This window comes from Nomascus leucogenys, chromosome 2 (assembly GCF_006542625.1).
Source record: "Nomascus leucogenys isolate Asia chromosome 2, Asia_NLE_v1, whole genome shotgun sequence".
Taxonomy (NCBI): Eukaryota; Metazoa; Chordata; class Mammalia; order Primates; family Hylobatidae; genus Nomascus; species Nomascus leucogenys.
Window position 1 is genome coordinate 125,002,857 of NC_044382.1, and position 9,860 is coordinate 125,012,716.

At 38.2% G+C, this 9,860-nt stretch overlaps 1 pseudogene; it reads right to left on the reverse strand.

The window, feature by feature from the left end:
- Nucleotides 1–965: 965 nt before the first annotated feature.
- LOC100599326 lies at nucleotides 966–1,113 on the reverse strand (annotated as a pseudogene).
- Between the last annotated feature and the right edge of the window lie 8,747 nt (nucleotides 1,114–9,860).

A 9,860-nucleotide genomic window follows, 5' to 3' on the forward strand; every position in this document is an offset into this window, starting at 1 on the left:
TTACAAAATAGCCACCTCCACTTTTAACCATGAAAATAATGTAGACTATTAATGAAGACCAACTCAAAAGTCTACTATTCAATTCAATGAATTAATGAATAAGTTGCTATCATAAAACTATTAGCCATTACAGTTAAAGGTGAGGTCTTTTCAAAAGGATGACACTGGTTTTAATATACAGCCATGCACTGCATACTGTTTTGGCCAATGACAGACTGCAGAGATGATAGTGGTCCCATAAGATTATTATACCATATACCTTTTTAATATAATACTGTATGTATTATTTTATTGTTACATTAGAAATGAAAATAAACTGTGAGAAGCTGCAAAAATGTGCAACCTCATGAAGATTATGGAGCAATGGAGGTGCCCACTGTAGAAGGTTAAAATTGCCTTATCTTGTAGGAGGTACAAGGGACTATACACACAAAGGGCCTCAATGGTAAGATTATTGATAGCATCTGCCATCTGGAATTTATGCATCAATGGGAAGTTTAAAAGTAAGCTTAAGGGCTAGGAGCAGTGGCTAACACCTCTAATCCCAGCACTTTGGGAGGCCGAGGCAGGTGGATCATGAGGTCCGGAGTTCGAGACCAGCCTGGCCAACATGGCAAAACCCTGTCTCTACTAAAAATACAAAAATTAGCTGGGCATGGTGGCGGGCACCTGTAATCCCAGCTACTTGGGAGGCTGAAGCAGGAGAATCAGTTGAACCTGGGAGGCAGAGATGGCAGTGAGCTGAGATCGTGCCACTGTACTCCAGTCTGGGTGACAGAGCGAGACTCTGTCTTAAAAAAGAAAACAAAACAAAAAAGTAAGCTTAAGGAAATATTGGCCACTTCTGACCTCTTAGCCAAGGTGTACAGATGAGAAGACAATGGAAAATGCCTAACATTTGTACAAACGCACTGGTTTACAAAACCGAGACTCTCAAACTATATTGAAATTTGCCCTTGGGAGGAGAGTCCTATTTTAGAATGTTTAAATACACTCTTTCTCCTGCTGGATAATTTCCTTTGACAGAAGAGTATTTTTTTCTTTGTTATTAATTTTCTTCAGTTTTTCCCTGTCAAACTTCCCCACTTTTGACATGTCTGGCTTATCACTCATCTTGACTAAGGAAAGCCTGTTGCTCACTCTGGACTAGATAGCAACACCATATTCTTACTGTGTTTTTTTCTATGTTTAGGTAGACAAATAGCATTGTGTTCCAATTGCCTACTGTATTCAGTGCGGTAACATGCTGTACAGGTTGATGGCCTAGGAGCAATAACCTAGGTTTATAGTAGAATATGCCACCTAGGTTTGCATAAGTGCACTCTATGATTTTCACACAATGATGAAGTCATCTAACAACACATTTCTCAGAATGTGTCCACATCGTTAAGCAACACGAGACTGTAATTGTTTTGTTTCTGGCTGCTATAAATGACAACATCAGCAGTTGAACAAGGCTGGTCTTGATTGTAATCATAAAAGTAGCATTTGTAAATTTAAAAGAAAAAAGCTTATATTTTCTATAGAAGGAAGATTTACATCCAAAATTGTTATTAAGTAAGTTACAAGTTTAAAGAAAAGGGCATAATTTAGGTTTCAGACGGATCCCTTTTGACTCTCAACCCAGGAGTGGAGTTTACAGTAGAGAAAATCTTGGGCTAGCTGTTACTTTGTGTTGCAGTTTTCTTAGGGTTTTCTTGGGTCTTTTACTTAAAGACTTAAGACGTTACATAACAATGAGCTTGGAAATAGTGTTTTTGTCTTTAATATATAATTCTATTATGCACATACTTAGTTGGCAATTGTGGAGTCTGTAATTCAGCTCTGCAATGACATTGGTGGGAGTATTAAGTAATGAGTGCAGAGAATTGTACAAATGTAATACAACTGTTAACTTTCATCCTGAGACTTCAGATCTTTTATAAATTACATTGTCATCACGAGTCACCTACGAAGTTAAAGACCTGTTCTACAGTAAGAGACAAAGAATTGAAGAGACTTGCTGAAGGTCACGGAAGACTGAGGTTTTTATCACTTAAGAGGCCAGAATTTAAAAGATTTGAACATGGATGCCTACTTTGAACCCAAATGAAGAATGGTTTACTCTTTGGGAAGAGATCAATTCCTGAATATAGGGATGACTTCTATTTAGTCATGGGATGAAGATAGAATGTAAACATATGTTTAAACATGAAATGGATTGGGGTTACCTTAAGAGCAAGGTATTATGCTACATAGGAGACACAAAACAATAAGATGAGTCAGGCTATAGTGTGTATTTGGAAGATAGAGAGAGTGGTTGAGAGAGAGAGAGAGAGAATGAGAGATAGACGAAAAGAGACATAAAGAGAATGAGAAAATAATGTTCTCTATAATTATGCCAAATTATTGACACACTTTCTAAAAAAAATTCACAGATCACAGTTACAGAAAAATGCATTGCTGTATTTTTGTCCAACTGTTCTTTGTATAAGGATAGAAAACTGTGCATTTAATTATATGAATAGCACTTAACGTCTTGTAATCTTGTTTGAAGACTTATTTATTTGATCTCCTTTAGACAAAGTGACAATTCAATTTGCTTTAGCTTTGTTAGAAAACCCCTCATCTTCTAATTATATCTGTTGGTGCATGAGTAGACACAGAGTGATAGATAAGACACTGACAACTTGCAGACCTAAGGGTGATTATCTATTATCACAACTCCTAGAGTTTAGACCAAACATTAATGAAATTGATGTGTTTTTCTAGGGATGAAGTAGCAGAAAAGACTTTTTAGAAGAAAGGATTTGTCTTCTAAAATATAGGAAGCTGTTCAAAGTATTTAGACTAAAATTAATTAAAACAAATGCATAGTAAAGTAACTTGCCAGGCGCGGCGGCTCACGCTTGTAATCCCAGCACTTTGGGAGGCTGAGGCGGGCGGATCATGAGGTCAGGAAGTCAAGACCACGGTGAAACCCTGTCTCTACTAAAAATACAAAAAATTAGCCGGACGTGGTGGCGGGCGCCTGTAGTCCCAGCTACTGGGAGAGGCTGAGGCAGGAGAATGGCATGAACCCGGGAGGCGGAGCTTGCAGTGAGCCGAGATCGCGCCACTGCACTCCAGCCCGGGTGAGAGAGCGAGACTCCATCTCAAAAAAAAAAAAAAAACCAAAAGCAAAGGGGAAGAAATGCAATGTGTTTGAAAATCAGTGAGGGTTGTTTTTGTCTTTGACTTGCCTTAAATTCCTTGTTTGAATTATGGTAAGATCCTGTGAGTTCGATCTGGTCGTCTCAACTTCCTGTCCAACAGCGCTTTCTGCTTATCCCAAAGAAATATTCAAAAGGGAAGCAGGAGGTTTCTAAGGCAAAAACCAAAATGTCTTTCAGTTTCCTTGTGTAGTTTGAAGCAGTGAATTCCTGTAAATGTTTTCAGAAGATCTTTTTTGATAATTTAGAGACCATGCTTTGTAAATGATAAGCAATACTTTTTAAAACATATTTAAAAACAATTCAAACCAAATCTACATAAATAAAAGGCTATTAGTTACCTGGCAGAAAAGGCCCCTCACCATTTGCCATAAATTACTTTAATATTTGTGGAGCCCCTGATGCCCCAAGAGTCAGGATTCTGAAGTTTCGTAATGGCTGTACTAAGGCAGAATCACACTCAACTTAGGGAATTCTAAAAATTGAGAGCCTGGAGCCACTTAGAAGTTCCTAAATATAGAGTTTGAGAAGGACTAGAATTTAATAATGTCCATGAATTAGATGAGTTTGTTGCAAGATGGATAAGGAGGATGTCATACATGTGTACAGCATAGGTAGATACACTACCAAGCCATGGGGTAGTTTTGATATTATACCAATTGGTGAACTCCAGGGAACATTTTCAAAAAATCCTACTATATTAAAAGTGGATTTAAATTACTACATCGACTTCCTCACTCCACCTTATACAATGTATTACTTTTCATTTCTTCATCATATGGATTCATGGTGGAAACAAAATTTGATGCAGCACTGCCCTTAAGGCAGACAATCAAATTAAAATGAAAGTGGAGGATAGGTCTAAGCACCCACTAGCAAAAAGGTCTTAATAATTTGCTGTTACCACTCTGGAAAACAATTACTTTACCAGCTGACTAGTTGTTTTAAGTAGGAAAAGTCCAGTTTAATGTTATAAAAATTGAATAATGGCAATACATTTGCATTACATAATATTAATGATAGGTATATTCATCCTGCTTTCCCCTAGATGTAGCCATATTCAACGAAATTCCTCCTATATAACTGTAAATTTTAATTTCTTACCAAGCCAAGCATGAAAAATTATTTCAGGTAGTTATTAGAAATACTTAGGGGCTCTTAGAATTGCTCGACTAAAATACCAGTTGGCATTTATTACTGCTTTTGTTACAGAATTTTGTTATATTTTTGACATTTATCCCACCATTTATTTGTGAGTGGTGAGAAATTAATATATCTAAATGTTAGGTCTTGTGGTAAGATGTATTTATAATTTCATTATTTGAGTTGAAACAAAACACTAATTTGGAATTTGGAGAGCTTTGGAATATCAGAAAAACTTGCAAATCTATATTTTTCTTATCTCTAGAAAGTAATGAAAGGTCCTCATTGTGATATAACCTGTTTGAGAGTAATGAGGTGATGTATTTGAAAACAGTTTTTAAAAATGCAATGTGCTATATACTATTGTGAGATTTTATTTACATACTTGAGAACTAGCATGGTCTATCAGTTTGAATGCTTTCAGCTGGAAGTAATAGAACCTGCAATTTCAAATAGCTTAAACATAAGGATATTTATTATCTTAATTAACAAGTCCATGAGTAGGGTAGCTACAGGGTTTGCTAACTCGGCAGTTAAATGGCATGTTCATGGATCCACTGAAAATGTACTTTCCTTTTATAAAATCTTCCTATTCTTAGCTGGTCAGCCAACTTGCCTCGTGGTCAAATACAGCTGCATCTTTCTAGGAGTTTGATGCCTTATACAAGACTTTCCTTGAGTCTCTTTGAAGAATCTGTGAAGCCATTCCCTGAAATCTTAATCTCCTTGCCAACAGAATTCTCTTCATGAATGCCCCCTTCTTAAGTTAACCATTGTTAAGAAACACTGGATTGAAATGGTTGGTTTAGACTCACGAGTCCCTCCTTTCTTCCCCTCTGGCCCAGGACTGGGAATGGGGAGTCAGCCTTTACTGGCTATACACAGCAGTACTGAGACCCAGGCTGGGGCAAGAAAGAAGGAGAGGTACTGACCCTTGTGTAGAGACCAACAATTGTTGCTAAAAATGGCCTTAGATACAATCAGTTCTGTGTATGTTAGGGTGCTTTATATTTTTAGCAAAACAAAGCCCTACCTAAATTAGCTTGATTAACAAAGAAGTTTTATTAGCTTAATAACTGAAAAGTGCAGAATTCCAACTGATACCAGGCATAATTATATGCAGATGTTGAGGGGGTACTCTCATGGTTTCGGTCCCTTTTTCTATGATCCTCTGGATTATGTCCCATTCTGTAGATTGGCTTCATCGTTGTCTTCAGTCTGGCTTTTTGGCAGCAACATTGACTGCAGTGGTTTCAATTTTATACCCTTATACCACGTTATCTAGTGGAAAAGAGAACTTCTAGTCATTGTAGAAAAGAGAAATTTAGATCCCAGGAACTCTAGCAAATGCCTTCTCATGGCCCACTATTCTAACTGGGGTCTGTACTCATTCTTAAACCAATAGCTGTGACTAGGGGGTGAAATCTGCTCATTGGTCTAACTTGGCAAGGGCCCAAACCTGGAGTTTAGGCAGGGTCTGTAATATCTAGACCTCAACACAGATAATGGGGTTGGTTGGTTTGTTGGTTGGTTCCTCAATCACAAGGAGACAAGGGAAATGGATGACAGGGAGGCTGTCAGAATATGTCCAATGTGTAGTTAAATTACAGATAGCAAAGTTGACGCACATAGACATCAAAATGGCCTGTACCAGCACATGTTGATTATAGACAGTGCCAGACTGTAGGACTTCTAACTCTCAAGGAGGTGCTTCTTCCACTATGCCACAATTTTTTCCCTTTATCCTTGAATATTATCTCTCATCATAGTCTATTTATTTGTTTAGTTATTTATTACAGTCTTTATGAACATTTCTGATGAGACTATTTTCCATATTTGCACATTACATATATTTTCTTAGAGCTGAAAAAGTTTTGGCTCCCCATAAATTGAGTTTTCCAGATGTAAACATCGTTTCAAATCTGCTTTGTGCAGAATGTGCTTTGTGATATTCTTCTTAATTTGATGTACTTTAGGAAATATAAAAGAAAGTTATGGTTTAACTCTTTTCCTATTCAAATAAACCCCTTCAAGACTCCCAACTATAACAAGTCAGAGTATATATATTTTATTATTTTCACAAATGCCTTTATGAATGAAGCTACAGTTAATAATCTCAAATTAATGCTTGTAAAAATGATAAAAATGATTATCATAATTTACAATCTGTTTGACATTTATTTTACATTGTAGCTATAAGGTATATTCTGTTGCTTGACAGCTTGATTTGCAGAGGAAGACATTAATTACATGTGAAGAAAATCTCATTTGGCTTCTAACTTTGGTCTTAACTATTTGCTTAGGAAACCCGTGGGTAAATATCTAGCTATGATTCAGTTCAGGCCAGCAGTTCTGTCATTTAAAATAAAGTTCTACAGTGGGTTTGAGAGAAAATTCAGCACATTGAAGAGTGTTTCTTATCACAATAAGGACAGTGTGACTTTATTACTTAATAAGAGTGAATACAACAGCTGGATTTTGGACTTGGCATATTTGGAATAAACTAGGTATTATGACAAGCCTGTGAATCTTTGTCAGGGGAACCTGGATTTTGGTCTCAGCGAGCTACTAGTACACTTTGAGGCCACAGGCAAGTAGCTCATTTGTCACACAAAGAGATGGCAAGGGACTGCTGGTTGTTACATACTTTTCATAGCATAAACTTTTAAACAAAGAAAACTTTACGTGGAAGCCATTGCATAAACAAATGCAAAAATGTTCCAGTTGAATCAATGGAAGGCTCAAAACTCCGCCAGAACCCTGTTTCACTTTTCTGCCTTCCTCCTCTTCCTCCAGCTGCAACTGAAGTGCCTCAGCAGAACCCAGGCCTCCACAAACTGGATTTTTCAAATTGCAGAAACAGATTATTTATTTTAGAAACATTATTTGAGCATCTACCATGTGCCACTAAGTGGAGATGCAACAGTGAGAAAATAAACCAAAACAGAGTTGCAGCTCTCCTGGAGCTTGTATTCTGGCAGGAAATGACCAAAAAGGCAAATAAATAAACAAACAAGATAATTTTGAAAAGTGATGAATAGGGTGCCACGATGGCATTTTTGGTGGGTCTGGGGACTTCACTGTCCAATGAGGGCAGACAGGAAGGTATCACTGAGTAGGTGACTTTCAAGCTGGCTCCTGAAAGATCTAGAGGGAGGAACAAGCTGGCTTGTTCCAGGAATAGAAGAAAGGCCAATGTGGCTGGAGTGTGAGGAGGGGGATATGCACAGACCATGTCAACTCCAGGCTTTATATCATGTTGAAGTTTGAATTCCATAAAGAAAAAAATGAGAAACAATTTGATTATTCCAAAGAGGAAATGATAAGTTCTGATAGTCATTAAAATGCTTCCTCTGGTTGCTGATTGGAGGACAGAAAGAGAGAAACCAGTTAAGAGAGTTTCCCGGGGGTCCAGTAAGAGCTGATGCTGATTTGCACAAGGGTGATGACAGTGTAGATGCAAAGCAAAGAGGGAAAAATAAAGTATATTTTGTAAATTGATTCAACAGGACTTCCTGATGGAGTAAATATGTGGAATGAGGGATTAAAGAGGAAACCTAGTTTTATATTTGAGACACTGGGTAAATGGGGTGACTTTACTGAAATGATTGGGGTTTGGGGAGAAAGAGGCTACAGTCATGGAAATAAACAGTTTTGTTTAAGATTTATGAAGCTTGAGTTACCTTTTAGACATCTAAGTGGAGATGTCAAGTGGGCAATTTGATATATAAATCAGTGGAAAGTTCAGGGTGATATAAATTTTGGAGTCAATGACGTGCAGATGATATTTAGCGCAAATGGAGGGGATGAGATCACCTAGGGAGAAGGAGTGGAGATAGAGAAAAGCAGAGTGCTGAGGCCTGAGATGTAAGGCGCTTTAACATTTAGGCCTCTCTAAGAAAATCTCTCAGGTCTTTCTTAGTGCAAAAATATCTAATTATAATTGTAAGAAATGTTAAATCTCCTTTACTGTATTAAGCTCTTTCCACCTGCAACATTCTGTTATTGCCTCAAACTTCGTTTCTCTGTCTTTTGCTTCTCTCTTTCCTCTTAATTGAAAATATGTGAAAGTCACTGCTTAGCATGACATCACAGATCTATTTGTTACATATATTGTGATAGTAAGTTGGCATCTTCTTTTGTTGAAGTTATGGGCTGGTGGCTCTTAGTTGTGGGACTAAATGGCTTCCAGCTGCTGGCTGTCAAGCATTTACGTGACTGTTGATTTGTGGCCCATGGAGGACTCACCAGCAACCAGGACTCATCTTGGATACTGGAAACAACAGAGTAAGCCCCGTTTGGATAGTCACTTCTGAGGAGTGAACACTCAAAATCTTGCCTCCATTTTCTGTGCCAGTTGAGAGGTCCATTGGTGAGTATCTTATCCACTAATGGGGAAGTACGTAGGTAGCCTGCTGGGCAGAAATAAATTTTACCTCTGTGTGCCAAGGTGGGTGGGCTAATTCATAACCTACAGTAGGCTGGGCTATCCACTGTCAAAAAGACATGATATTCTATGAGGATTCTTACTTATGGCTTTCAGGCTTGTTCATTTGAAAACAGTATCCTAAGCACAAATGATTGTAAACAGAAATTATCTATGCTGAAACTCACCCAAATCCAAAGATTTCCCTCACAGCACTTTTTTTTTTTTTTTTTTTTTTTTTGAGACAGAGTCTCACTCTGTTGCCCAGGCTAGAGTGCAGTGGTGCAATCTTGGCTCACTGCAGCCTCTGCCTCCTGGGTTCAAGCGATTGTCCTGTCTCAGCCTCTCAAGTAGCTGGGATTACAGGTGTCCACTACCGCAACTGGCTGATTTTTGTATTTTTAGTAGAGACAGGGTTTCACCATGTTGAGCAGGCTGGTCTCGATCTGCTGAGCTCAAGTGATCTGCCTGCTTTGGCCTCCCAAAGTGCTGTGATTACAGGCGTGAGCCACTGCACCCGGCCAGCACTTTCAGTTAATTAGAAAATTCTGAGAATTCTACCTTTAAGCTGTTTCAACTCTGATGGTATCTTCTCTTTTCCATGGCCATTACTCCCATCTATCCACTGTAATGTTTCCTCAGTACTAGTCATCTGTTGTTTACTATATTGGTTAGCTGTTACCATAGTAATACTGTGCAACAAACTATCTCAAATATCAGTGTCTTACAACAAATATTTATTCTTAGGCAGGTGAGTGGTTAGAATCTGTCATTTCTGATGATTGATGGTTCCACCATCTATTTGTATCCTTTATTTGTGGTGGTCCTCTGATGCCCTGGGTTAATACACCATTCTACTTTTTTCAGACACACAGATCATTTGCTTTGACATTTCTCATCTCCTTGATTATGGGGATTAGTTCAGAGATGGCCATGCATGCTGTGTAATGAATCTTAGGCCTGGGTTGTGATTAGCAGAAGAGAATCCTCCCTTCCCTCAGACAATGTGGGGAGATGCAACATGTGCCCGGAAGAAGAGCGCATTGTGTTTTCAAATAAGGGGAAGCTTGGACCTGCTGGGTGACGCCTTGTGAAGTCTA